General features: G+C 37.1%; 1 long non-coding RNA gene across 2 annotated transcripts; it reads left to right on the top strand.

Moving 5' to 3' along the window:
- The first annotated feature begins 162 nt into the window (after window positions 1-162).
- Window positions 163-24002, top strand: LOC141420760 (uncharacterized). 2 transcript variants are annotated; one of them, XR_012445331.1, is made up of 4 exons: window positions 163-349; window positions 4381-4660; window positions 6365-6415; window positions 18510-24002. It is a non-coding gene; the product is annotated as an uncharacterized lncRNA (long non-coding RNA). The 2 variants fall into 2 exon arrangements; XR_012445330.1 differs by lacking the exon at window positions 4381-4660.
- The last annotated feature ends 1503 nt before the right edge of the window (window positions 24003-25505 follow it).

Below are 25505 nucleotides of genomic sequence, written 5' to 3'. Positions count from 1 at the left end.
GGACTTCTACCTGCCCTATTTCAGGCAGCAGCTCATCACCCGCCTACTTTCAGCCCTTCTGCCTTTCTAGGCTTTGTTTACTGAAAGTTCAAATGGAGTTCAGCTCCTTGTTTCTCCCCCCCTTCTCTGGTGCACTCAGTGTACTCTGCCCCCTGTGGTGTATTTCTTTTTCAGTTCCTTATTTATTATCCAGTTTTTTTGCTTTTTTGTTTTGTGAGGTGGGGGTCAGACTGTCCAGGGTGGTCTATGCTGGTTCATCCCAGGGGTAGCTGTGGGAATACCATATACCATTTTTTTGCTCTCCTGTTGGTCTGTGTCTCCCAAGTAAGTTTGGAGCCGGTGTCTGGAGGTAAGTGAGTCCTCCTGTTTTCTCAGTGTAACATGGCATGGAGAAGCGTTGTATGGGCTGGGGGTTCAGGGTGTCAGAGTTTTGCTTCTTCTTGGTGATTTTTTTGCTGCCAAGTGTGGCTCCAGGGTCTCAGCAAGATTTTTGATTTAGAGAGGTCACACTGTCTGCTTCCTCCCTCTAGTTGCCATCTTGGATCTAGTCCCCCCTGCATAATTGTTAAATTTAATATTCACATTTTATAAGCTCAGAAAATCTGTGTAAATATCCTGTATTGAAGTTAGCAATTGCAAGAGGTTTGGGGTGCTGGTAAGTATTGCATTTGGTCAAGAGTCCTGTGATAATCATTTTTCTGTTCCTGTGATAAAATATTTGAAAAAACAACTTAAGGGAGGAATGATTTATTTGGGCTCACCATTTCAAATGTTTCAATCCATGATCACTTGGTTCTGTTGCTTCTAAGCCCATGCATGGTGAGGTAGAATACTATGGCAGGGAGTGTGGAGTAGAGCAAAGCGGCTCAATGTAAGGGAAGCAATGACAGAGGTGACTCCATTTTGGATGAGGGAGGCACTGTAGAAGCAGACATGTAAAAGTGGCATGGGAAACAACAGGTTTCTCACAGAAATAACAAGCTTTTTACCAAAATAACAAGATTGGGACCCCACGGCCAGGATGAGCTGAGCAGACCCTCCTGAAATGTTCAGTTCAATAAGGAGATGGACAGATAGGTGGCCAAGTTCAGTGAGAAGTTGACTCAGCACCAAACAATCACAAATATAGCTTCAAGGTGAAATAGTTGGAACTAAGCCACTTAGTGCCCTATATTATCTCCTAGACTTGAGCTCTACTATGGCTTACTCTTTCACTAAATCCCACCTACCAGGATGCTTTGCTGTCCTTTCAATAAACTTTGAACTTGCTTTATTTTTAACTCTTGGTCCAGCATCTTTAATCATTGACTATGCCAGGACACGAACTCTGGATCAACAATCCAGTATCATCACCTTACTGCAGAGAGTCTGAGAGAATGAAGGGCAAGGATAGGATCTACCTTCAAAGGTGTGTCCTCTCCCCACTGGCCTACTTCTTCCAACTAGACATCACTTCCTAGTTTTCACCACTTCTCAATAATGTCATTGAATGGATTCATCCATGGATGGGGTTAGTGCGCTTATGATACAACACCTCAGTAGCACATTGATGCTACTGACTAGAGACCAAGGTTTCAACATATGAGCCTTTTGGGGTAACCCTTCATATTCAAATAATAACAAGTATAGACATGGTATAAAAAGAGATAAGAATGTCCCAGGATTTAAAATGAAGGAAAAACACACAGTGTAAATTTTTTCAACAGCAGCATTGCAGACTCTCCTTGCTCATTCACTACCTGCAGACCTCTCTGAGCTCTGAGCCATTTGAATAGGACATGAACATGGATTCCCTCTTTCTTACAATCTATCAACACATCCAGCTTTGCCCATATTGGCTTTATCATAAAAGTACCTGGTCTTTGTTTCAGTGTCTCTGGGAATGAGGAAGTCATGCTTCCTATGATTTCTCCTTTCTGAAAGGATCTCACCCTTTTATTCCTCATTTTTATTCATCAGTCATATCAAGTTCACTCATTGTCATATCAAGTTCTTTCCATGAAGTCTCGTCCAGTACAGTGTATAACTTGCATCTATCTCTCACCTTTAAATACCTCAGTATGTGTTTACTACTGTGGAAGGATACATGGAACTGGCCCTTTGTTATACAACATTTGGCATGAATGACTTTCAAACATCTATCCTTCCCTCCTCAGAGAAAGGGAAGGCTACACACAATATGATCTTTGCCTCAGGCTTCTCTTCTGCCACCTGCTCACTCAAATAAAGTAAGACTGATGTTATAAGAGATGTTCAGTAAAAAATTTGCTTAAAGACTTATTGATAGAGAAATATCTTTTGATTCCTGATAATTGACACTAATTAATGTGGCAATGAGTTTCCCCAATGTGGAAAAATATAACCAAATTCAATAAAGTGTTTCTCCAATGTATTACTAAGTTCTCATCAGACTTTGGAATGAAGGTCTATCAGGGGTTAAAAATAATTTTGAAATATGGCTTCAAATTGCTCATTACAGAGTACTTCTTACAGTGATATTATGTGGTTTGAAAAATCTTAAGCACTTCCTATTTCACTGAGTTGTTATGTTAAAAAAAATCGAGTAAGCATATTTTAAGTAATATATTCTCTCCTTTGCTCCTGCCAAACCTCCTATAAATAGAAAACTCAAAATATTTCTGCTTTTTCCTCTTCCCATGTGTTCCACCGGCAAAATTCTATAGCAAGGGTAGATTGAACAATTTTTCTTATGCATGTTGGTATTTGAGTTTAAGTCAGCATAATTATCCTGAATTTACCCCCAAATAACCTCTCCTTTACAAAACATATCAAAGTATGTAATCTTGTCTGGTCAATGTGGACTGTCCTCTACCCACCATACACTGGTCTTGTTCCATGGACACAGTATCAGGCATCATGGCATGTCTTTCACCTCTACCAGAGCTGGACAGCCACACCATAAGCATTCATACTTTAGGATCCTTCTGGAGTCTTTCTCTTCTGGTAGATGATGAAGCATGGCTGAGGTTGCCATCATGAAAGACAACCTGGTAATATTGGCAGAGCTGGTATGACCCTATCCTCCATGGAGGTTTTTTTACCATTAGAGAAACTGCTAGACTGGCTATCAATGCTTTGGTTCTATAAAACAATATCTGAAATCATGGACTTCCATTGTCTGATATACAACTTTCCACAGAGAAAAGAGTTACTTAATATTTGGATAAAAATAAGTCCTTTCCTGTGACACTTCTCCAAACAGAGCAAACCTACTTCAAAGAACTGCTAACCTTTACAGACACACTTACATGGCTTTGAGCTTGCTAGGCAAGTACTCTACCACATAAACCACACCTCTAGCCCTCAGAAAAAGCATATTTGATGAAGACCTATAGAATAAGTATACTTAGTGTTACAAGAAAACTGGTAGACTTATATTTTAATGTCTATAATTTTAAACTTATAATTTTAATGTCTTCTAAATAATAGGAGTTTCTGACATAGAACTGTGACCTTTTCAACAAGAAGGAGCAACAATTTTAGATCATAAGAAAAGAAAAATGAAGTGTTTGGCAACAAATAATGAAAGTTTGGAATAATTGTTGTAGTGTAAAAATTTACAATTCCCCAAAACAAATAAAAAAAATAAAAGGACATAGAGCAAATAAAAGAATAAGGATGTGTAGAAATACAAATAATTAGGGCTGAGTATGATGGTGGACCTATAATCACACCAACTCTGGAGTTAGGAAGAAGTGATAGGAGGATGGCAGTATGAGGCCAGTTCAGCTAAAAAAAAATGTGAAAGTCTAGCTAAAAACACGCTAACACAAAAAGGCCTAGGGACATGGCTCAAGTAGTATGAAGCATGAAGCTATGAGTTTAAACCCTACTACCACCAAAAAATAAAATAATTAATTAGAAGTAGGTAAAATTTCAAGTCATAATAATGACTGTGAAAGAATTAAAGTGGCACTAAAACATAAGAGCTTTTATACAGGGCTAGAAAAAAAAAAACCTCCAACACCCATAAACACGCTATATTAAAAGAACATTAACAGGGATTTAAAGCTAAACTTTATTCCACACTTTAAAACATTAGGTTGAAAGTAAGGATGTTAATGAGGAAAATTATTAGGTGATAGAACTTTAACTATGACTGTAAAAAGAAACAGTAATTTTTTTACTTTGATGTGTCCCTCCCCTTCTGAAATCACTTATTTCACATAAATGAAATAGTGTTAGAAAAAGATCTGGAAGATGTCTCCTACAAAAGAAATATCCTTTTCGTAACATGACATAGTAGGACATTTGGGGTGCAGGGACACTAGACAATTGCACTAAGCCTTAGGAAAGTCACTCATTACCTTTTCCTCTGTAGGACATTGATTTCATCTTTTCTTGTTTCTTTCCTCCTAGAAGGAGATAATATTCTCTGATCCCAGGAAATGAAATCCAAATTTTGCCTTGTGGCTTACTGACATTTCAGTCAGTACATAACATTTAAGGATATCCCAGTGGCGTTTGGACAGCATCCTTGGTTCTCAATTGGCCTCTTCAGTCATGCTTTGCTCTGTGAACTACAAGGTGATATTTGAACTGCATGAAGCAAGCTTGCTGGAAGGAAGTATGGTCCCCAGTTTGGCATCAACAGGAGATAGATGGAGAAGTGAGAGAGTCTGGAATATTCACTCTACTGGTAATTTCCCTGCCAGGAGGAAACTTGGCTGTGTCTTCTTGCCTCTACAAAAAGCCATGGCTCTTGAAAGTTCCTTCTGGCTCACAGCTATAGTGCTTGTCTTATTTGGGTAACTAGCTCTTTTCTTTGCCCCTTTAGCCTTGAGTGACAGAAAGATTTCTTCTACAGTTTGTCTCTAGGTACTTCCACATCTCTGAGTGGTTTCTTGTGAGCCCTGCCTTCCCTTGGTAAATAGCACTGATATTTTCCATTGATTTATCACCTGCAATCATGATGTGCTTTTCCTTTCCTGACAGTCACTTCTAGTAATGAATTGAGTTGCCATTCATTCATTCATTAATGAAATATATTTATCAGCCCAAGGATGGATATGAGAATGTGGACGTGAAAATAGGAATAAAAAGAGCAAAAATTACTATAACTAGAAGATGATTCTCTAATCTACACACACATATATATTTATATGTACATATGCACACACATATATGCATATATAATTTAAAGTGCCACATCCATAGTCGGTGTGGTGTTTATTAGTAAGAATAGGCTTCAATGTGTAACAATTTTTTTAAAAGTTCCAAATCTCAGAGAATTGATAGCAACGAAGATTTATTTCTGGGGGACATTATAATGAACTTTGAAACAGTGATTCTGCCCCAGCACAAAAGTACACACCATCTGTACACACACACACACGCATACTCATGCACACATAGAGTCACACGTACCTACACACACACACACACACGCAGATGCTAATACCACAAGCACAAGCTGTACTGTAAGCCAAATGTTCAGTTTATGTGAAAGAAGTAAAAGTGAAACTCTGTCACTGTAAAGAAAGTATGGATAAGTTTTAAAAGGATTTCTTACATACACTCTGAGAAAACACACTCATAAATACTATTTATGAAATATATCCACAAAAACACATTGCACTGGGCCTGTGCTGGAACGTGTATTGAAATTTGAGTTAATTATTACTGACTATAAGGCACCTTCTTCAAAATGAAAATGTAGCCATACCTGCAGGTTCCATAGGCATTACTTTAATGATGTTCTTTCTTCACCACATTAGGTTGATTTAAGGTAGGAAATAAAATATAACCCAAGGCATATATTGAAAGTCAATCTTGTGAATGATCCATCCTCTGTGCTTTTAAGACACAGGAGACTGAACAGGGAATAAATTGAAGATGGACAGGATGAACAAAAACCTTTTAAAAAGGTTGTGGCTCAAATAGACTAAATAAAAGTCATGAAAGGAACTTAAAATGTTCACATGAACCAGAAAATAGCTCATAGGAAACTTTTGGATCCAATGAACAAGAGTTTTACTATATCTGAAATAAAGAAGTAAGAGTAATTCTGAAGAAAAGCAATTCTGTCTGTAATATTTCTGGAATCATTCAAGGATCCAAATGAACTTCACATTTTTTTTCTATTAAATGTGTCTACTAGTTCATCAATTTTTCTACTTTACAAAAATGAGATTTTTAAGAAATTAATTAATTTTAATTAGACAGAATTTTGATGCATAATGTCAAATTCTATTGTATGAAAACTAGTGGCAGAAAGACACCGGATCAACATATTGAAAATGCATTGAAAAATGACCTCCCTTTATTAATCAGGATAGATCAGTCACAGTGGAACCATCTTTGTGATAGAAAATGGTTTAACATGTGTTTCTATTTTTTACAGTTAAATGAAGGATTAAAAACCGAGTGTGGAGACATTCAGCACTTTTGAGAGGTATTTTTGCCTTTTTTATCATCAGCATGCAATTTAAACTTACAGTAAAAATTCATTGTGGCAATTAAGTGCTTAGCTATTAACACAAAACGAGGATGATTTCAGTATGTTCTAACTGAAGTCATAATTTTATTTCTTCAGACTCCACAATTTTTTTTTTTGCCTTCAGAATATGAGGCAGATCCCACTCCCAAATGTGACACCTGCACCTTGAGTTGCTTGTCCTATCCTATTGATTGTACTTGGGAAGTGTATATCATTTACATCCCCTCTTTGTTGTCACTGCATGGATTTGATTAAAGACATTATAACCATTGTTCCCTCATTCCTGAAGCACCTCTCAATCAGTCTTCCTTAAACTCAAATTTTCTCCTTTCCAATTCTGCTGCCAAAGTGATTCTTCAAAGTAATGAGGTAATCCTATCACTCCTAGAATCAAAGTGATTCAGTGGCACCTCATTGACTTTGGGGTGAAGTGCAAAGTCTTTAGAACCTCAATAATGTTCTAACTGGGACATAAACAGTTCTTTTCAAATCGCAACCCCTTAGTGGGTGGCATACAGTCGGCCAGGTGCTTGCACGGATCCTCAGAGTAGTTACCACAACTACCATATGGAACAGATACAATTGTTATGCTGGAATTGTCTCTCTGAATTAAATGTTTCGTGGGAGAAGTCCAATTATTTTTCCTTTGCAGAGTAACTCTTTTGATTTGTTGTCTGAACGGTTATAGAATTTTAAAACCTTTTTTCCCAAACTAATTAATTTCACATAGTAGTATGCCAGTTCTTGATCTAAAGATTCAAAACTTCCTTTTCAACCTTTTTATTCTACTAAGTCTTTAAGATTGCATTTCTTTGCTCTGCTTTCTCTTGATATAAATGTCTGAAAATGAAGACTATATCCATCTATCTATTTACCTATGTAGCTATCTATATATTTATCTGTGTATCTATCTATCCATCTATCTTTCTCTCTGTCATCTATCTACCTATCCATTCTCCATGTTTTATTTGTCTCATATTTTTATACTTGTATAATTCTCTTTTTTAGGGAGATTTATTTTTAATTTCATGTCTCAAATTTAGACCATGTACATCAGTATATATAAGCTTATCTTAAGATATTTAATATTTGACTTGGGTAATATTGTTTCATCTGAATTTGTTTGAATAACTGCAACTTACCTATTTTGCTTGTAAACTTCAAAAAAATGTCAAATTGGAAAATCAGTCCCTAACAATTAGAATTGCTAGATTGATCCATATACTTTTTCTAACTTGCTGTTGGGTTAACTGTTATATTGAGAATTTGTCTTTATGGTAGGTGAAATGTATTATTAGGTCTTAGGTGAGAGATTATGTCTTTTTCATGAATGGTCTCCTTGGTGTATTTACTCATGACCCAAATACCTAACCTACTAGTACCAAATGCTGTATCCGTTAGGAGGATTGGTGAAAGCCAAAATGAATCTTTGGGTTTAAATTTGTGGAGTGGTGTAGAAGAATCTTGTACTGCATTTTATATGTCTTAAAAACAGGAACTGTTTTAGAAGCTTAAACTTTTTTAGTCATAATATAAAATGTGTTACACTTGGATTTTCTTTGAAGTATAGTTCAAATCAACTATGATATACATACACTGGCGCTTTCACACAGGAGAAAATTTTAAAAACAACCAATGGTCTAACATTAAGCAATTCATATAAAGTATTCTATTTTTTGTGGGAAAAGATCAAGACAACTTTACATATGCTACAATCTTTGTGTTTACTTTACTCTTTTTCTTCCTAGGTACTTAAAACTTTCACATTATATAGCTCCTAACTTCAAGCAAGTTTTATAGGAGTCATATGAGGTCAGTTAACTGTCAGAATGTCTTATGGAGTGCTAAAATACAAAAATATTTTTTTGAAAACTATCAAGTGATTTTTAGTACTAGTTCTTTGAAAGCAGTTTTGGTGTATCTAATGGCAGATGCTTATTCCCTGCCTGAACCCTGCTGAAACTATATACTGTGTCTAATTATAATAATTTCAAGTACCTTTTACAAATTCATCACTGTACAACTTAGTAAAATTTAATTACTCACTAAGAAAAATTAATGATTTTAGGAGTGTATTAGGTTGTTGACATGTTGCTGGTTTGGGTGCCCCCAGGACATTAGACTTTAAAATGCCACCAAGATTCCAATTTTTGTATAACTTAGCTGCATGTTTATAACCTTATCCATTACAAGTAAGCCTGCTGAGCCATGAATCTTAAATTACTATTTCCCCTAACAGACAATAGAACAAGTTGACTCCTTTACTATCCCCCAATTCTAGATTGGAATGACTTCACATAAAAGCTACTCACTTGAGAACACTTACTATGAAGTACAATTATTAATTTAGTTATTTTAAGCTGCACTGCTGTTATCATTACATCCCAGTGCACACAGCACACAAAACAAATGAGATGAAGCCTGATCATATTTTCACATTAATTAGCAGCTTTATACAGAGATTAATTCCCTAGAGAATTTGTTAGGCTAGCACTCTACTGCTTGAGGCATGCCTCCCCAGTGAATTATTTGCAGACCAGTTGACAACTACTTGTAATCATAACTAAAATATTTTTGCATTTTACTTCTTTATTTTTTATGGTTGTGCTGGGTGGGGGTACATTGTAGTATTTACAAAGGTTCTTATAATGCATCAGATATATTATTCTTGAATTCACCCCCTCCATTGCTTATTTTCATCCCCTCTTCCCTAATTTCTGGAACAGTTTCAACAGGTATCATTTTTGCACTTATATACATGTGTATACATTATCTGCACTGGATTCATCCTCTTATCCCTTTCCCTGCCACACCCCCAACCTGTTCCACCCTCCTGCTCTCTGATTTTGTGGAAGAAAAAACATAAAAGATAAAAAGAGAAACATGGTGTTTTTTCTGGTGTGAGATAGAGATAACTACACAGGGAGTTTTCTTGTGTTGTTTCAATGCATATGTGTTTTACAACCCCAACTGGTTCATCTCTACCAGTCTTCTTCACTCCTTCCTAGTCCCCTTCCCATGGTGACCCCAGCCAGTTTAAAATTTCTATATTTATTCCTGTACAGAGAGCACATCAACCACATTCAAGTTTTTGGTTTCCTTCCCTTGCCCTATCCCTCCCATGCATGACCTCTCCTCAATGTGACCCATGTCCCAAAATATTGCTGCATTTGTTTTGGATCTATAATCTGCATAAGAGGGAGAATATGTGATTTTTGACCTTCTGAGTCTAGCTTCACTTAAGATGATGTTCTCTCGTTCCATCCATTTTCTTGCAAATGAAAAAATTTCATTCTTCTTCATGGCTGAATAAAATTCCATTGTGTGTAAATACCACATTTTCTTAATCTGTTCATTAGTAGTGGGGCATCTTGGCTGGTTCATAGCTTGGATATTGTAAATACTGCTGCAGTAAACATGGGCATGCAGGTGCCTTTGTAGGAAGCTGACTTACATTCCCTTGGGTTTATCCCTAGGAGTGATATCCCTGGATCATATGGCAGATAGATTTCTAATATTTTAAGGTGACTCCATATTGTTTTCCATAGTGCTTATAATAGTTTACATTCCCACCAGTAGAACATAACTGAATTTAAACATTAGAATTTTATCTTTTTTTATACCTATACTTTAAGAGAGCTTTTAAGTTGAACTGTCATTTCCTGTCTGAAGGATTCAAGGAGGTTTAAAAAAATACTCGTGACAGGACTCACTAAATTTGGCTCCAGCATAGTTCTAGTTAACCTGAGACTTACAGACAAGCTGGAACTCAATAAACTGGAGCTTCAATTTGGATTATTGGGGAAATTTTCTTTCTTCTGCCTTTTTGCATGGCTTGCTGTGCAGCTGCTGATACAATCTAACCATGTCCTTTTTCTTTCTTTTTTCTTATGAAGCATCTTCACCTGGGAATTCAGATCTCTAGTCTTCTGTCTTGTTAAACTGTTGTTGCTTCTCAGTAATATTTCTGTGCTGAGGAGCTACAATGCTACATCTCTCTCCACCAACATCCAAAGCTTCTTTGTCACCTTTTCATCTATTTTCATACTGTAGGATTTCCACTGCCTATCCTCTGCTTCCTGCAAAGTCAAGGATAACAGTTATTGCTTCCTGATGGGTCTTTTCCTTTGCCTCAATACAGAAATTTCATGGGCAAATCTGCTGAGTTCAACCTAGGAGTTAAGGTCAATATCTGAGCCTTCTCAGTACATGACTTTGAGAGAAACCTTAATGATGAAGAGCTTGGATTGCAGTGGTGGCTCCCACTTGATAACAAAGCCTGCCCCCTTTTCAGGGAGAGGTGAGGCTCAGTCAAAATATAGCCCATTAACACTATGTGCACACTGGTGACCACCTCTGCATTTCCCACCTGACCTCCTCCAGCCACTGCAGACAAAATCTATAATTTGCTTTAATGTCCCCAGCAAGTTTTGGAGCATCTATTTTGGCTACTTGTTAGGATTGCTCCAGTGTCTAATGTGGCCACCACTGCTGCCATTTTTTAAATTATTGCTGTACTAAGTGTACGCTGTGACATTTACCAAAGTTCTTACACTATATCATAGTTGAAGTTATCCCCTTCATCATTCTCCTTTATCTTCTCTCTCCCCATTCCTGGAATAGTTTCAACAGGTCTCATTTTTCCATTTTCATACATGAGTACATAATATTTCACCATATTCACCATCCTATACCCTTTGTATAATTTTGTTAGTTGATGTGTTGGTTTTGATGTTTTATTAAAAACACGTTATGAACCTATTATTTTTTTACCTTTTAATATTTCTTTCAGGACTCTCTGTTCGTTTGTTAGCAAGTATAATAAATTTATGATTTTAATCCATCTGATCTTCAGATAATTCATTTGTAAGGTGAATGTTAGTACTGATTTTTTAATTTGGTGGAAGAAACCAATTCCATTCCACTTGCTCTTGTGGAGCGTTATCTCTATGCAAAGTATCCCAACTTGGAAACTAGGGATGTTTGAGGTTGGATAATCCTTTGTTGGGTGGCTGTCTTGTGTTTTGTAGAATGTCTCACAACATTCTTGGCTCAAACCACTAGATGCCAGTAGGGACCCCAAATAGTCTTCAATGTTGCTCCACATTGGGGAGGTGCAAAATCAGCTCAATTGAGAACTTATTAAGGACTTTCCCAAGACCTTAATCGCACTCTTACTAAGGTAAAATTTTGCTGAATTTGCAAGAATAACCTGAATTCAAGGTAGAACACCCATCTTTTTCAGTGTCTCTGAAGGTGGAAACAATCTTTCTCGGCTATGTGGCAGCACAGTTGAGCAGTTCCCAGCCAACCAGGAGTCCTGCACCTGGGGCACCCAAGGATATATTTCTGCCAAACTCATCACTAAAGTTTTCGTGCATAAAAAGATATTTCATTCTACAGCTATCTGACAGGACATGGTTGGTTATGAAACCAGCCTTTACAATGTCCTGCAGTTTTCATCCCCAGAACAGTTATAATTTTTGCATATAACTGTTCTTTATTTTGCCTTCTGTAATAAAGTACTTTTATTTTTAGCAAATATCACAGTTAAAAACAACACTCATTAGAGATTATATGTTTCTTGGTTCAAATAACTTGGCTCCTTTTGAAGGTACAACAGCAATGTTTTAGTTGACTATAGTGATCCTCACATTTAGATCTGTGAAGGGAATGGTAGATGTATGGCTGTGCAGTTGGCAAAACCAAATATTTAGCAGATATTTTCTATTCAGATTCCATGGTAGTTGAACATTTATTTAAAATGAATAGAATAATATGTCTGATATACTCTCTTTACAAGAATGAATATAGAATTTTTTAAACCTGCTGCAATCACCATAAGAAGTAGACTAAGGTACAAAAAAAAATGGAGGAGATTAATCAAATCAGAGTATAATCCATCCATACATAGAAATGTCACAAAGAAACTCCCTATATAGCTATCTTAAACAAACAAAAATGTCATATTGTTTTTCTTTTACAAAATTGCAGAACAGGAGGGGGGAACAGGTCCTGTCTGGGGTTGGCACCAGTGAGAAGAGGGAGGATATAGGGAAAGGGTGTAGGAGGTGAATGTGGTGGAAATACTATGTACTCATGTCTGAAAATGGAAAAATGAAACCTATTGAAACTATTCCAGGAATAGGAGGAAGGAGGATAAAGGAGAATGATGGAGGGGTGAATCCAACTATGATATATTGTAAAAACTTTTGTAAATGTCACAGTGTATCCTACCCAGCACAATAGAAAAGAGAAAAAGAAATGAAATAAAAGAGAGTAAATTTGCCTAAAATAGAGTCTGTCTAAAGATTTAGTTCCCTATTAGCCAGTCTTCTTACAATTTGACCCTTGAAAATATTTGGAAACTCTTCATGAAGATGATTTGTGTTCTATATTTTGGATGTGCTGTTAAATTTTTTATTCAGTTTTGAACCTTCTAATGAATTTTAATCAGTTAATATAAAATTACTTTCTTCATAATGTCATGTTTTTCTTTATATTTATCTGACAAGGGTTATTTGAGATGTCTCTTTGTATTTGTAATTTAGTGGTTTTTTCCAAAGAAAAACAGTGGTGCTGGGTATGGTGGTACATTCTTGTAATCCCAGCTATTTGGGAGGACTGAGGTTTAAGGTTAACCCTAGAAAAGAGTTAAGGAGGCCTGGCTTCAACAAACTAGGTGTGGTGATACACACCTGTATTCCCAATTACATGGGAAGCATAGTTAGCAGGATCACGGTCATAGGCCACCCCTGGACAAAAAGTGTGATGCCCCCACTCTCTCCACTCTTACTCAACATAGTCTTAGAATTCTTAGCCAGAGCAATAAGATAGGAAGAGGAAATAAAAGGAATTCAAATAGGAAAGGAAGAAGTCCAACTATCCCTGTTTGCAGATGACATGATCTTATACCTAAAAGAACCAGAAAACAACAACAACAAAAAACAAACCCAAACAAACAACAAAAAGACCTCCTACACATCATAAACACTTTAAGCTAAGTAGCAGGATACAAAATCAATTGACAAAAATCAGTAGCCTTTCAGTATACCAATAATGAACTTCTGAAAACTGAGAAAGGATATAGGAAAATAATTCCATTTACCATAGCCTCAAAAACACTAGGAAATAACAAAGTAAGTGAAATATCTCTGCAATGAAAACTATGAAGCATTGAAGAAGACATCAAAAATATGGAAAGATCTCCAATGTTCATAAATTGGCAGAATCAATATTGTGGTTATATTATCAAAAGAAATCTACATGTTCAGTTGCAATCCTCATCAAAATTCCAATGACATTCATCACAAAGATTGAAAATACAACCCTAACATTCATTTGGAAACACAAAAGACCATGAATAGCCAAGGCAACACTGAGCAAAAAGAGCAATCCTGGAGGTATCACAACGCCCAACTTCAAATTATACTGCAGAGCTATAGCAAAAAAACAGCATGGTGCTAGCCAAAAACAGACCTAAAGTACATTGGAACAGAATAGAGGACCCCGGTATGAATCCAGGGAGCTAGTCCCACCAGATTTTTGACAAAGTTGCTCAAAACACAATGGAGAAAAGACAGCCTCTTCAACAGATGCTGCTGGGAAAACTGGATATCTGCATTAAGAAAACTGAAACTACATCCAGTCTGTCACCCTACCCTAAATTTTTAACTCCAAGTGAATTAAGGATCCATATTTACTTGTTTAACTTCTTTCTTCTACCCTCCCCCTCTTGTATGTGACCTCCTTTTAGCATGACCTGCTTTTCATAATATTGCTTGTATTTGTATTAAGTCTATTTTCTACATATGAGAGAAAATGTGATTTTTGGCCTCCTGAACCTGGCTAACTTCACTTAAGATGATGTTCTCCAGTTCCATCCATTTACCTGCAAATGACAAAATTTCATTCTTCCTTATGACTGAATAAAATTATGTGAAGATTAAATCATCTTCTTTGTGGCTATGTAATAGCGTGAACATCCTATCTTCATAGTCAAACCAATATTGCCCTCTATGCTATGGTTCAGAATATAGTGGTGGCCCAAAATCTAAGAGTATTGTGCTAATTTGCCTTCAGAGAATCTGGAGATGATCCATCAGTGTGAGGAGTTATAGAGTCCTCAGCAAATGCCAGACCATCATTATATATACAGGACAGAGAAATAGAACAGGGAACAATATAAGGAAAGAAGTCAGAAAATTCAATTAGAAAGAAAATGTGATATAAGAGAAGCTCCCCAAATATCAAACAAATTGGGAATTGGGAAGCAAAGTAGGGACAAGCAGAGATGTCCTGACTTCTCTTCTCTTCCTCCTCCTCCTCCTACTTCTTCTTCCTCTTCCTCCTCCACTTCCCCCTCCTCCTCCTCCTCCTCCTCCTTCTTCTTCTTCTTCTTCTTCCTTATGCTTGCTGGGCAGGTGCTCCACAGCTTTAGCCACTCTGCTAACCCTCTTCTTCTTTTCCTCTAAATGTTATAGTCTCCAAGTCCTCCAAGTCTCAGCTACCTGGACTTCTTACTATTCCTTTTCTGTAGATTTTCTCTGGACCTAGTAGTTGCTCACTTTAAATTCCATTCCCATGCTAATACCTCTTTCCCTTCCAGTGTGACTATTTTCTCAGTTCAATTTCCAAATCTAGCTTCTTACTCCATTCTCTGTGTATATCTAATAAAGGCATAAAGTTTATGTTATATACACTCTTGTTTCTTGGTACTGGCAGTACTGGGGTTTGAACTCAGGTCTTTGTTCTTGCTTCACAAGTGCTCTCTCCCTTGAGCTATGCCATCAGCCCTCTCTGCTGTGATTGTTTTGAAGAGAGGATCTCATGCTTTGCCTGGGTTGCCATGAACAGCAATCCTATTTTTACACTTCCCACCATCACTAGGGTAACAGGTAGGTGCCATGGCACACAGTTATGGGTTGAGATGGCATCTCATATACTTTTTGCCTTGAGCTAGCCTCAAACTTCAGCCCTTCTAATTTCAGTGTCCCAAGTAACTGGCATTGAAGGCATGAGCCACCAGCACCCAACATTGATACACTCTTTATTTCTATCCCCAAACTCCTTTCTCATCATTATATTTTTCCTTCAGAATGAAAAGTCACATTATTTATCCATGTACACAAGCCAAAATGCCTAGGATTTTCTCCTCAGCCTTCATACCAGGGGATTATAAACAATAGCTAAATTGAGTGAGTTAGATCAGTGTATATATCAACATGTAAAAAGCTGAAATAAATCATTCGGATTTTCAAAACATATAAGAACATATGTAGTGAACTACCACAGCTATAATTTTGAGAGCATATTTTTAATAACATATCTTTAAGAGTATAAATATGCAGTTTGAAACAATAATTTTGACTTTTTGATTTCCTCAGTGGAGAGAGAAAATTGAGATCAACTCTGACTAAAACTTCAAATGTATATATTGCTTTTCTTCTTAAGACTCATTTAAGTCAAATATCGTGAAGGATTACAATGGATTCAGAGCACACGTGGGTAATGCTGCTCTTAGTTCTTTTGTCTAGCTTTAAATAATATATTGCATGAAGTAAATAAAGAATGAGGAGCAGAGTAAAGGCCTGGTTGCAGGTATGCCATCCTCTGAGTTGTACTAGTCTTCTAAGGAATGAACTCTGCAGAATTGAAAGGTTTGCTGAGGGCAGACAAATCAACCCAGAATGGAATTGCTTGTTTGTTTAATGATCTGCAATGTTATAAATATTTCACTGAATAACACTCAGGGAGGAATCATTCTGAATGCACAATAAAGTTCAAACAAGAAATACTGTGCAGGAAAACACACATGGTGGAGACCAGTGTCTGGCCATATAGCACAAGCACTTTATCAGAGGCCGCTAGGCAGGGAGCGGCATGCTGCAGAAGTGTGTGTGCTCTTAGGGTAGACAAAGGTGCCTCTGCATCCTTGAATTTGCTCATGGTAAGTCATCATTTTGTTTGAACCCCCAGGGTTTGCATTTAGTGAATTCTTAAATTTTATGTGAACACAAGACCTAGATAGTAGGAGATGGTCCAAAAAATGCTGGGATTTGTTTGTGTTTGATAGTTTTCTTTTGTATGCAGTACATACTATATTTCCTTTATTAAATGATACCAGGATATTGTCAGTTTTGAGCACTCTGAAAAAATGATGGTAGGCAACAATTAACTGACGGAATTATCTTTTCATTAAATATAACTTGTCATGAAACATAGTAGGTGGTGTGCCATCTATCCAGTATTGTCCTCAAATTTATGCTTGTTCTTTAGAAAATTGCACTGATAATGTGTAAGAGTTCTAGGGCAGGTAACATTCCTTTTTTTTACATTTTCTTACATTATATTATCATTGTTGTACTTGGGGGTACGTTGTGACATTTACAAAAGTTCTTATACCATACTTGCATTCACCCCCTCCATCATTCTCCTTTATCCTCCCTCCCTCCATTCCTGCAATAGTTTCAACAGGTCTCATTGTTCCATTTTCATACACTAGTATGAAATGGGGTATTTCTACCACATTTACCCTCCTACCCTCTTTCCTTATATCCCCCCCCCATTGGGGTAACATTCCTTACAGGTAGTGTTTAACTGTGCTCACTCCCTGCAATGGGCTTGTATTTAATTAAGTATTTATCCCACTTCCAAGAAAAATAGAAAGATAACAGAAGTTTGGGGCTACTGAATGAAATTTATACCTGCGTTATACAGAACTGATTAAGAAATAAAACTGTACAAAAATCAAAAAGTTGTTTTTCAGGAAATTATTGTAAACTTCTTGGTTACTATATGAATTAAAGCAATTACTATTAGCTGGTATAATTTTGTTTAATTCTCAGTAGCCTAAGACATCAAGGTTTCTATCTCATTCACTGCGTATCCTACATGGTCAGACACCCGGCGGGTGACCATGAGACCCAGCTCACCCTGATCATGCTACCATTATCTTAGGATGAGACCATATGAGGGTGGTCAGGAGGATGTGGAAGATCATAGGGTGAAGCAGGAGGAGCTACATTCTACCTAGAGCTGCATGTGGGCTCCAATCACCTGGTCTTCCAGCCAGGTTCAATCAACGGGAGGCTGTGATCAGTATCAGGACAGGAGGGGAGAGAGCCTACTGACATGTTCATTTTCCCCACCCAACATCTTCCATGCAGGGTCTCATTTGCTAGTGGCAACTCCAGGCCCAGGGCTACATCCTGCACCAGATTCTAGAGTAGCTATTTGTTCTGCTCCTTGGGCTTTAGGTGATAATGGCTCTCTGCTCTTCTTATCCCTGACAGGTTTGCCCAACACTAGTTTCTCTGAAGCTGCTCCTATATTAAATTCTCTTCTGCTGAAGGTTTGAGATATTCTCACTGTCCTGCAGGATATTCCCATCTGCCCTTTGTCCAGAACACATTCAGATGGCCTAATCAAAGGCAGAGGCTGCAGTTGTGACTCATCTATGCTCCCAGGATGGGACAGTGGTTGAAGAAGGAGAATATGGAGCCAGCCTTTGTTTTTTAAGTGTCCTCCTGGGGACACACACTAGTATCCTAGTGTATTAAGATCACTGAACTCTTTAATTAATGTGCTGGGGGGTCAATCGTGTTTAAGAAGTTTCAAGCTGAAGAAACTTGAAGTGTTCCTAATGTTTTAACTATAGCCATGTGAGAAATGTCAGGTGCTGATGTGTAAGATTTAGTCTCTGAGATGTTAGCTGCAAGATTTTCCCTTTGGGACCAAATATTTTTCATGCAAAAGCTGATGTCACTGGGAAGTCAGTTTTGGAAACATGGTGAAGTTACTTCTCAGTAAGCAACCACTGGGACTATCAGTATCTTTTTTATTTTCTCCTTGTATCAAATTCATTTCTGTCTTTCTAGAATGTGCTAAACTTCCTGTGTGTAACCTATGCTATTTTGCTTAAGTTATCCTCAATGCAATTAGTAGCTTCATTTTGCAGTAGATACAGAATTAACACTTAATTCCTACATTTGCAGCTTCTTATAGTTATACTGAACACAGTCTTTACCATTTTTATTTTTTGAAACAGGGGTCTGGCTATGTTGCCCAGGCTGGCCTGAAACTCCTGAGTCCAAGTGATCCTCCTACCTCTGCCTCCTGAGCAGCTGGGACTGCAGGTATGTACCACAATGGGCAGGTTTTATAAGTTCTGATATGTGTTTATAATCATCCAATATGCTCTGCCAATTCTTTCTCTCTACTTCAATTTTAGACTCTCATTTCCAGACCAGTAAGACTACTTTGAAAATAGGATGAACATTATAATTTTAAGATAATGTGTGTGTTTAACCCAATATTATCTAGGAATGTCATCTGCCTCACAATCATCCCAAGTGGTTCAGAGTCAAGAATGAGGGCCATGAAAAACATCACAGTAACAACTACGTTTTAGACCCTTACTTTGGTCAGGTATGCTTGTGTCATGGAACATGCATTATGTCTCCCCAAACAACTTTTTGGAGTGGGTTCTATTGTCATCTTCATGACACAGAGTCATTAACCTTCAAGACTTTTAAATGTTAAAGAAATTGTCTTTGTTACACAGCGAGTACATGGCAGAGTGAGGAGTAAGCAAAAGCAAATGGTTGCTTAAATCAATATTATGAGGGAAGGAGAGGACTTGTGCAATTAGGAATACAGAAGGAATTTTTAAAAAATAAAATAAACATGAGAGAAATGTTATTATCTCAGGTTTGAAAGGACAGTATAAAAAATGTACTAATGTAACACAAGAGAAAAACCCTTCACAATTATTCTAAATAATATTCTTTGGAAGTCATAGGAAGCAGAAATAAGCAGTAATATAGAAGAACAAATTAAAGACACACAGTTGGATAAATATAAACAGTGAAACATATTGCTTAGAGTATGGGATGAGCAACAAAATGTTTTAACTGAAATAAAATGAGTGACCTCATAGGCAAGGTTAAAAACTCTGACAGAAATCATTAGTAGTGCCTAAAAGAAGAGAAAGAAAAGCTAAGAGTGGGGGGAAGATGAAAATAGAACTGTCTTGTGCATTTTAAAGCAATTGTAAAATGGACAAAACATACAAGAAATCAAATTGAAAAGGCACATGAAGGTCAACTAGAAGACAGAATCAAAACATGCTATAGCTAGATTTTAAAATATAAAAATATGCAATCCTAGTGAAATATTATCATACAAAAATTATTGTTTAAATTACTAAAAGCTTGAAATAGACAGTAAGATGAATGACTAAATACATGTGGTTCACATGGGAGGATCTCAGGATTATATTCCAACAATTTCTTCATAAAGTTAGATTCAAATTTATCTGATGACCAAGCAATCCTGCTCTTATGTATTCATCCAAGTAAAATACAAACATTTATGCACAAAAATATTTCTACACGAATATACATAGAGGGTTTTTTCCCCCAACAGCCCAAACTGGGAAAAACCAGGTGCCCAAGAAGAAGAAATAAACAGTTGTGGTCTATAAAACATGTGAAAAATTTAAAAACGCAGCTGATCCACGCAACAACATGGATGTATGTCAAAACTTTATGCTGAGGTAAAGGAGTCAGGTAGAAAAGAGTTTGCACTGTACAATTACATTTATAGGAAATTCAAGAGAAAAATAATTTATGGAGATAAAAATGTAGCTATGAATGCCTCTGGTAAGGCTGGGGTGGATGTTGTGGATTTGGGGAGCCTCAGATTGATAAAAGCATTTACAGAGATGGGGAGGAAGAGAAAGCAAACATTTACTTGGATGCCATTTTGAAAGAGGATAGAATGTTAGACAACTATGCAAAGGCATAGTGCATGGAGACAGGGTTTACAGTAAGTTTTATACCTCAGATTAGGCCACTTTTGATTGGCTGTCTCTACTTTTGTGAACCTTACTGCTTGGTTGTCTCATCCTGGAATCATGGTTCATATTTCTCACACATGGCAATATCCCTCTTCTATCTGGTCCTTGCAGGGGGCTGGATCTACCCTGTCCTCCTCCCCATCCCCACATTCCATCTATTCCTTGGTATTTCTTGGTCTGCTATGTTTTCTTAAAATGGGGAGCCTCCTCCACAGTACATACTGAATGAAAAGGGACACAAAAATCTTTTCTAGCATAATGGAAGAAGATTGAATTTTGTCTTAGATGTAGTTGCAGCATAATCTGCTGAGAAAATGCACCCAACAGACAAAGAGCCCTAGCATGATGGATGCAGTAACCAAAGGTTTGAGTCTGCCTGGGAACAGCCCAGGCAATACTTTGTGTTCCCAATAATTTTCTAATCTTAATTTATATCTAAAAACCAATTGATTATATGCATATATATATTTAAGATTATTCTGAGAACTAAAAATGATGTATACAAAACACATAGCACTGAACCTCAAACATAATGAAAGCTAAGAATAATAGCAAATGTCTTCTACAGCTCCTATTTAAACACTTTATTGTATTAATTCATGTAATCATACAGACACTTTAAAAGGATGTGGTCGTTCCACAGAAAAATATTATTTCACATAGGTCAGTTCCCTCTCTTCATGCATTTCTATACATTTTATTTTCTGTAACACCCTAAAAATGATTATTTTCTCTATTTTATAGAAGTAACTGAAGCAAAGAGAGATTGAGACATTTGCTCATGGGCATATATCAGATTTACGTCATAGCTAGGATTGCAACCCTCTGTTTCCAGAGTTTAGCTGTAGAAGGAGGAGAATTTTTAAGTCATTTTGGTACCAAAAGGAATATTGTTTGTGCAGCACAGTACAGTCTGTTATCAGAGGACTTCCAAATTCTTTGTGTCCCACTGGGAAGAACCCATGACAGGACACCTGGGTGTAAATGGAGTTTATTAGAAGTTAGGGAAGGGAAATACAAAGGGAGCATGGTGGGCACAGGTAGAATCTGGAGGCAGAGAAAGAGCATGTTTCTCTTCTCCAGGTACTTTTAAAACTTATACTAACCTATGGAAAGGGAGGAACAAAGTGATTCCCATCCAATAATCAATGAGTGGGGAAGAGCCAGGTAATGGCAGTCTGAACTGTCCTTGGGCCAGGTGTGGGCAACCTACCCACACATACAAATTAAGTCACATGTTTTTTATGAGTCCAGAAATTTCCTTAATTCTAGCTGCCTCAATAGGACTTTATTTCACCAAGGGACATGAGAGAAAGTTTCAGAGAGAGAGAGAAAGATTTTTTGATAGTGCCTAATGAGTACTTTTTAATAGTAATTTTAATTATCAAGCTAAGTAAATCATCTTTTTTTAATCTTCTATACTGTGTGCTCTGTAAAATCCCAAGGATTCCATGAGGTGTCTACCTGAATGGCATGGGAGAAGGGGGTCCCAAGTGCAAGCGTGTGGAGGAGAGCTGGGTAAGTACTTCATCCAGAACATTCTCCTCCACACCTGATTCATACAAGGGATTCCTTATAAGATCGATTACGCAAAAATGATTTCAAGAAAAACTCTTGAGACCTAGAATCATTTTATCTGAAAGTGATAAGGAGGTTAGGTCATCTAGGTAAATGTAACTTCACTGTTTTCACCATCTGAATTAAGATGGCTAAAATTGTTACCAGATGAGGGGATTCCCACAACTTCCCCATTTCCACACAAAATCGCAGGTCTTTGAGATCTGAGGAAGGATAGACAGATGAGGAAACAGGGAAATTATATTATTGTAATAAATATTTAAAGAGCCAGACTCTAATTGAAACAAGGAAGTAAAAGTTGGAAAGTCAGAGCAGCTGGCCTCCTCCTAACTCCTTTTAGATGCTAAATTACAGGAATAGAGAGACATAAAGGGATTACCTGCTTCTGCTTTCCTCTTTCAGATGATAGCAAGCTACAAGGATCCTTGGATGGGTAGAGAGTAATAAAAGGAAATTTCTAAAGAATACCTATTTTTATATGAAATACAAGGATGATGACAAACATTATTTCTCAGAGGTGAATTTCTGAATTTCATAATATTGACTGGGGCTATTCAGATCTTCAATGTTATTTCATGTACTTATTATGCTTCAAAAATCTATAGTAAGCACAAGTGTAATTGACTTGCTTAATGTTTGAAACTTTTTCAAATACCTTTCATTGTAAAATTATTCCTTCATAGCATGTCAATGCTTGTATTAGTTTATATCCCTAATTTATTTTATCATCTAACTCATTTTAGTTGCAGTATGTCTGTGCCAAATAAATGTTGATGTCATTGAAAAAAAAAAAGAATACCTATTTTCTATTTTCTCTGTGCGTTGTGGGTGTGATATGGGAGGGTGACCCCCTCCCTGTTTTGTCAGCCATCTCAGCCACACAGACACATGATCTTTGACTATGTGTATTTTCTCAGCTCTCCAGTATAAAACTAAGAGTTGGGGACCGCCATTTTGAGTTTTTGCTCCTATTTTCCTGTGTGGGGAACAGGAAATGTCTCTTATCTCTCTCATCCCACTGACCCTGTTGTTCTCACTCTAGAGACAAAATGCTTTTAGTCCGTTCAAAGTATACCCTTTCCTAATAAACTTTGCTATTACATTCACTGAATATCCGTGTCTTGCTTGAATTCTTCTCCTACGAGACACAAGAACCGAGGTAATTTTCAAGACCATTTTTCTGGTAACAAGATCCACACATGAAAAGCATTTCAAGGTGTCTTGCAAAAAACAGTCTTGCAGGATGGTGGAAGTTTTAGTAAGGATAAACAGAATAAAATTAGAGAGAAGTAGGGGAAGAAAGGAAGAAACATTAACTGCTCCCCACTTAGGAAATGAGAGTAAAGACTCAAACAGTGGTTCGTATCTATGGTCTTGTACTTTCTGCATTAGGGGAACACACATGGTCAAGTCAAAGTCTAGCAACCCTCCCTAATCATTAGTCAATTGCTCTGGGTGCCCAAGGTGGGTGCTGTTTACTACTTGAAAACATGGAGATGTGATCTAGGTTCACCCAAAAAACAAAAAGAATAGTTTGCAACTTTCCTTTGTCAGACATGCCTTTTCATTTTTTCTGTCCCCCTACCCATCTAAGGATCCTTGCACCTTGTTAACATCTCAGAGGAAGGCAGATGCAGACAACTCTTTTAGGTCTCCAGTTCCTGTAACTTAACATCTAAAAGGAGATGGGCCAGCTGCTCTTTTTCCTTTTCCCAATGTCTGAGTCTTGCTCTTTAAATGTTTATTAGAATAATATCACTTCCCTGTCTCCTTGCTTATCTACCCTACCTCAAACTGAAGTAACAATTTAAAGGACTTTCATTAAACCTTATTAAGTGGAAAATTTTTTAATTGTCTCTTAAATGCAGCATTTAATTTATTGAGTATTTCCAATTTTAGAACAAATAAGAAAACTTGTATCTGTGATCTAGGGAAATATTCAGTTCAATTCAACTTAATTTCAGGAGATTTTCAGACTGATGAGCAGTTACACGGGCAAACAATGTCTAAAGGGTCCAAAAACCAACTTATCCTAATAATGTTCATGCCCTAAATTTTACTTCTCCATATTTCTACAACTTATTTAAATCTAGGAAATGTGTTTCTGCACCTGATTTTAACTTAAAATTCATAACAAATTTTAACACCTAAAAATCCCTATTGACATTTCATATATTAGCAAAATAAAACAGGAAATTCATGAGTAAATGGGTAAATTTAAGGTGAAAGAGCCATTAAGTTGAAGACCAGGCTAATTTTAACTATCAGATTCATATTCATGACACATTAATCTTATTATTGCCACTCTCAAAAAACCCCATAGTTTTTTCTAAATCCCAAATGACACACAGACCTACAGATTTATTCCTATTTTAAACATGAGAAAGTGAAAGTTCAGACAGTTAAAGTGATTTTCCTTAACCCTGTTAAGTAATGGAATTGGGAGTCAAACTTGGATTTATTTTAATGAAAAAATAATTTTCTTTCCAGGACACAACTCTACATTTTATTTTCAATTCAGGCTGACATTAACATTCCTGCCTTACTTCAAATGCACTATTCTGAATCTATTTTTTAATATGTAGTTTGGGGGCTTCAAGGTTGAGGTCGAAGAGAAGGAAATAGCAGTTGGGAATTAAGGCAGACAGCTTTAGTTATGATCATGTGTTAAGCCTTTTCCCCCAGCAGGCTCTGCAGAGCTGGTGTTGACCCAGGGAGGTGGTCATTGGAGCAGAAACACATTGCACTTAATTCTGCTGCTTTTAAGACACCAGGTTTACCTGAAGGGGCCATAAAACACGTTCAGGAGACAAGCTCTATCATGTCACCTGAATCATCCCAAGCACCACTGACCTCCACAGAAGCCAGGACTTAACAGTTTAGAAAAATCCTATGCCAGTTAGGAAGTATCACGTATCTGTTCTCACCCAGGACAGTCATTAGAGAGAGCAAAAATCAGATTTTATTTCGGGTTCAATTCCTGGTGATTTTTTAAAAAGTACTAATCACGCTTCAAGGCCATACTCCAAAGTCTCCTTCTGTTTGATGTCTTCCTTTATCTCCTGCAGCAGAATTAATTGATCCCTCTGTGTTTTTGTGCTTCTTTGTTTGTATCTCTGCAACAAAAGCTTCAAAGGGAATATTAAGCCTTTGAGTTAAAGCCACTGCTGAGGATATGGGACCAGTGGATGAGGCTGTAGAGGAACCTGATGAGGGAAGAAGGATCCTCATGGCCCCACATTTCTTCCCTTCCATGATCAGGGAGTGGAGCAAAAGTGGAATGTCAACAAAATAGGGAAAATACACTGTGGTAAGACATGGGTGAGCAGGTGATGACCCTAGGAGAGATTTTGCTGATAGACAATGCAGGTTATTGAATCAAACCAGAGGCAAAAGATGGTTCTGCAGAAATGGAGTGAAGTTGTGGACCCAGTGCCTCAGAGACAGTAGACACAGCTGTGGGCACAGAGAAGAGTTCAGCAGGATTGGGAGGCAAAAAGCAAGAGCAAGGATCACAACATTCATTTTTCCTGGGAGCACTATGACGCTATGTGGGTATATGAAATACACAGAAAGAATCATTTATTTTATACATCAGGGACAGAC

Source organism: Castor canadensis, chromosome 2 (genome assembly GCF_047511655.1).
Source record: "Castor canadensis chromosome 2, mCasCan1.hap1v2, whole genome shotgun sequence".
Lineage (NCBI taxonomy): Eukaryota > Metazoa > Chordata > Mammalia > Rodentia > Castoridae > Castor > Castor canadensis.
Note: the sequence above shows the minus strand (reverse complement) of the source record. Positions and strands in the feature narration are given on the sequence as shown.